Genomic DNA, 5,802 nt, shown 5'->3' with positions numbered 1-5,802 from the left:
TATATACATTTATTAGGAATAATAATAATTATATTGACATATTGTATGCAAATATGCATGCATTCAACTTAAATTAGTAAATAATAATATTTACACACTTTTTAAATAAATTAAATTGTATTTTTTGTGACAAACAATGAATAATATGTGTTTATTATACATGAAAGAAGGGAAAAAAATATTGATCATGTGAAAATGTTTGTTCTGTATTATTTTTGTTTAAAATTTACAACTGTCTTTAAAATTATTTTTCTTTTCGAAAATAGTTTTCATGCTTTTTATTCTTATAATAATTATATAAAATTGTTTTATTAAATACATAATAATATATTGTTTTTAATATCTATATTCATATAAGGGTATAGATGTATACAAATAATTTTTTAGGTAATACCTAATAAAATATTTTATCAGAACTCAAGGCCTGGTGTTGACTGTTAATATTATGTTTATATGTGAATAATTATCATTATGATACACAGTGAAACATATTAAAAAAAAAAAAAAAAAAAAAAAAAAATGTTTTTTTTCCCTAGTTTCCTAGTTTTTGAATTCAATTGTGTGATTAACCATCAGATGCGCAGGTCTATACCAATACCATCAGACAGTCATAACCCTAAAAATCTAAAATAATTATTTACTTATTATGACCCTCAATAATGTTTCTATATCACGTTTCTCTCGCACAGGTACAAAGAAATAGCAACCCGTAACCCGTTCCACATTCAAACCCGTCAAATACCTATTGGCATTCAAGGCTTCAACGTGATACCTTAGTATAATTGTATTACCCTGTGATATTTACCATATAGACAACCAACATAGCTTTTCTTGGCTGATCCTATTGTGGAGATAATTTTTTATAATTTTTTTTAGCTTTGAAAAACTTCTCTCTGCGCTAGCTGCAGAAGTGACTGGAATGGTAAGAAGTATCCGAAGCGAAACATATTAATATTTGGGAATGAACCATTGGAATTTTAGATTCTGAGTGGAACGATGAATGTATTGATTTTCAATGATGTGTTTTTTTATTTTTGTGTCTGTCATCACGGTTTGGAGCAGTACAGCTGCTTCGATTTTCTTCAACAGTATCTTGTTTGATGAGAAAGTGAATCTAGTTGGTGCATTTGGCAGGTCAAAATTTGAAATTTCCAATAGTTTTCAAAAGCGCTGTGAAAAATTAAAGAAAAACGGGAATTTTTACACAAAAGCTGTTTTCGAGAAAATCGATTTTGGTTTTTGGTGTAACTTTAAAACAAATGACCGTAGATACATGAAATTTTCACTGGTTGTTTATATTTCCATTTTCATATTAATATATATTAATTTATACATAATACAATTTTCAAAATATTTTGATTTGTTTTCAACTGTTTAGGGACATTTTCAGTTTCCAATTTTATTAGTTTTTTTTCTATAAATGTCAATAAAACTTTATTTGTTGGGTAAAAATACTTTAAAATTTAATTCATGGGTCCTACTATATTGTTACAATGACATTTGAAAAACATTAAAAATCCTTAGTCACAATTTTTTTTTTATTAGCATTTAAAGTTCAAAAAATTGACAAAATATGTAAAAATCACGAAAATTAGCAAATTATTTTGAGTTAAGAATTCGTAAAAATTTTTCTTTTTAAATCTAAGATTTGAAAATGTATTACAAGATTCCACTTAATATTGTCTACCTTTATCAGAAAAAAAATGTCTACAAGCAAGTCAAATTACATTTTTATGAGCGTTTGAAATTCATATTTTTACAACATTTGATATTCGCTCGATTTCTCATATGACGATTTTCTTATTTTATTGTAATTAAAAAACGAATGACTGTAGATACTTAAACATTTCACTGAATGTTTTTATTAGCATTTTCTATATACGATAAAATTTTGAAAATAATTTGACTCTTTTTGAGCTGTTTACGGACATGGTCAGTTTTCAATTTTTTTAGTTTTTTTTTTCTATAAATATCAATAAAATTTTGTTTGTTGGGTAAAAATGTGTGAACATTTAATGCAAGGCTCCTGATATATTGTTACAATAGCAGTTGAAAAATTTTAAAAATATATAGGCACAATTTTTTTTTAGAAGCATTTTAAGATCGAATTTTGACAAAATTTATCAAATTTTAATTTGAATAATAAATTGTTTTGTAGTTAAAAATTTATAAAATGTTTAACTTTTGTATCTAAGAATTGAAAATTTAAAACAAAATTCCACGTAAGTAATTAATTCTGTTACCAAAAAAATCGAAAAAATACATTTACACAGTTTATTTTTATAGTCATTTTAAGTTCAAATTTGGACGAAATTACATATTAAAAACCTAGAATAACTATTTTAGTTATTTTGTTGTGATTGTATAATATTATTCGAGGGTATACCTAATTGAAACTTCTAAAGTATACTATTATATATCTATGATAGTATCACGGTTTGTTGTTGATGTATAACGCGTTATAAGTACCTAATAGATATTGTGATATGATTAATTTGGAATTTTTTTAGGTAGGTATTATAGGTCAATTTTTTTTTTAATACCGTAGACTATATAATATTATGTCTTATACCTAGACTGACATACCGTCTTCGCTCAGAATCGTTTATCTTATACAATGATATTAAAACATTGAATTCAGATTGAATATCATCCATTATGCAGTGACCCACTTGTAATCTACTGTACAGCAGAGTGACATCCACTTACCCACCTTTTTTATAAATTGAAATTACTTTGAGAGGAGTTTGGTTTTCATTAACAAGCAATCTGAAAATTATTAATTCTGCATAGTGCATATAGATCTAACGCTAAACGCATCAAACTTTTGATTCTCCATCATGGTTAAACAATTCTGAAGGTCTATGCAATGTTTTAACTTTTAATAGATCTGTATTGGCCAGTTAGAAACGAATAACGATAATACGAGTAAACGACAGCTTAAGATTTTTCGGTTTTCGAGTTATTTTTAAAGTCTTAAACGTGATCAACTAATGGCTAATGAGTTATTGCAATATTTCCGTTATCGGTTGTTATTATTGACCGAGATGTGTTGTATTTACTATTTATCGTAGTATTTTCAATTCGGTAATCGATATAGGCCGCATTACTTATTTACAAATAATTATTTTAAAGTTGCGTGCCATAAATTTCTTTTTCTCTGCGTGCCATAAAATTATGAAAAACAAATAAGGAAACATGGAAGTACGGAGCCCCCCTAATCACAGGGCCCCGGGCATTTGCACGGAGTGCCCCCCCCCCCCTAGCGCCGTCACTGGTCATAGGTCAAACTCAGCCGTAGTTCTCCCAAAAACCTAGGACATACAATTTTAAAATGCTATATTGCAATGGTTTACTTGCCTTTAATTTATTCAGTCCCCCCAAGTCAAAAGTTGAAATTGCACCTATGCATGGATGGACTACTTACATAAAATGATTTATAATTTAAAAATAATTACGTAATACGTAATAGGTATATCACGTTTTGTTATTAAATTATTTTTAAACAATTATGTTTGAAAAAGAGATAAAAAAAAAAGTTGTTTTTAAAATCAGAAATAGTAGTAGAAAAAAAATTTGTGAAACATTTTATTTTATTTTTTTTAAATTTTTGACCAAGTGAATATTTTATTTATTTATCTTAATACCTATAAAGAGTAAAGAAAAAATAAATGGAACATTTTAAATGTCTATAATATGAAATTAATTTAAATGTTTACCATATAATAATATAATATATAATAATTTAGAAGATACCTAATAAAAAATGTTTGACGTTTTTCCTTACTATTAAGCGAATAATTTTTAATGTCACTCTTCAAAGGTGGGTACCAACTAGATCCAATTTGCAATCAGAAACCATCCTCGGTGTTGAAAAACAAAGCATTTTTCTACCATAAAACGCCATGTACACATATTCAAACACCCATAATTGTAAAATCTCAATATACATTAATCATTGAATAATCGCTATTCGCTACGATCACAATCTAAGACTTCACACCTATAAAAGTATAAAACGAGTTACGAGTATATCAGTATATAATACAGGTCGATAAATAAATCATCGTTAAAATATTATACATTTGAGTTATAACGTAGGTAAGTACAATATTGGTATATCAATATATATATAATACAAATAATGGTGTTTGGAAAAATAAACGGGCCCGAAATCCAGCTGATGTTGCAGGTCGATTAATAATAATAATAATATGATGGTTTGCTGGCTACTATTTACTAATAAGTAATGAACGATGGTTTTTAAATTAACGGCGACGGCCTAGGACGAAATTCGGAATCGTTTCATTTGCAATTCTTACTACCTACTTGTACGCGTTACAATTTGCCAAGGTCGTCTTCGTGTGCAGAGCAAACGCGCTCGCGACTCGTCCGCCCAGCATGACCGGCAGTGAGAACGCTGTAGAGGTGACCACTGGTCATCATTATCTGCTTCACCACTGACCATCACGTACCCCCTACATCGCCTAGTCTTGTCTGATGTATTTTTATTTCATTAAAATAATTACAGGTATTTATTGTTTTTTGCAATTTTAGTTCTATTGTATTTAATTTTTTCAGCATAATTATTATCAAATTTGTAAATCACTCATTCATTCAACATAAATTGTTTAGTAATTTTTCATTAAATTATTTTGTAATAAAATGATTCTGTTTACACTGTAAAATTGTATTTATTGTTTTCCGCATTTATTTCAATAACATAATAATGGCCCCACTGAACATGATTATATCCACGTCCAGGGACCCATTGAACTCATTAAAAACTAAAAAAACATTAACTAAAAATTTTATTGTTACGTACCTACCCACTAAATCTCAATAAAATATTATATTGAAGGTTTTAGCCACGGGAAAACATATTATGTTTACCGGAGTGCATGTGACATTTTTTGTGCACAAAACGTGAGAACCAACAGAAAAAGAAAATTTAAAAAAACTTGCACATCATTTTAAAATCAATACATTCATCGCGAGGCTCAGAATCTAAAATAATAATTATAATTTATAACTATACAGTCTATCTTATATGTCAATGTACGCGGGGTTTTTTAACGATTATGGAACGATGATATGGAATTTCGTTAAAACGAAAAAGACGTGTTTCTTTATTTTTAACAGGCAATTTTTTTACAACAATTTAAAAATTTTTAAACACGCAGGTGTACCAATAGCAAAATCAACTTTATTTTTGCAAATGGTAATCACTATATTTTAGATGGATTCTGGTAAAGCTTTTTTTTCTGAACATTTTTATAGTAAAATCATCAATTTTGGTTCGCTAGTTTATTAACTATGGTCCTCTAAAGATTAGTAAAATATGCATTAATACTTTTAATTGAAATAATTGGTATAGATTTAATTTAAAAGAGCTAAATATTTTTTTCTTCTAACAGTTATAAGTTATAACTATTTATTTTGATACACTTAAATAGTATGAATCTATAATCTGAAAAAAATAACATCAACAAAATTTTAGGCAAACATAGTTCATTATTTTAATTTTAACATAAAGATCATAAAAATCAGTATTATTATTTTATTTATTATTATAATCGTAATTAATTGCTTTACGTTTTTTTCATCACAATTACTTTTCTTTATAATATCATAAATTTTGGATTTTTTATTAGGTAGCTAAGGCAATAAATGGTAAATTGGTTTCAAACCCTATGATTTTAAATTTCAAGTTTATACCACTACAAAAAGAACACCACAAAACACTTTTTTTCATTAAAAATTGTTTTTAACCCTCATACATGGGTTACCGAGTTACCCTAA

Source organism: Acyrthosiphon pisum, chromosome A1 (genome assembly GCF_005508785.2).
Source record: "Acyrthosiphon pisum isolate AL4f chromosome A1, pea_aphid_22Mar2018_4r6ur, whole genome shotgun sequence".
NCBI classification, from domain to species: domain Eukaryota; kingdom Metazoa; phylum Arthropoda; class Insecta; order Hemiptera; family Aphididae; genus Acyrthosiphon; species Acyrthosiphon pisum.
Note: the sequence above shows the minus strand (reverse complement) of the source record.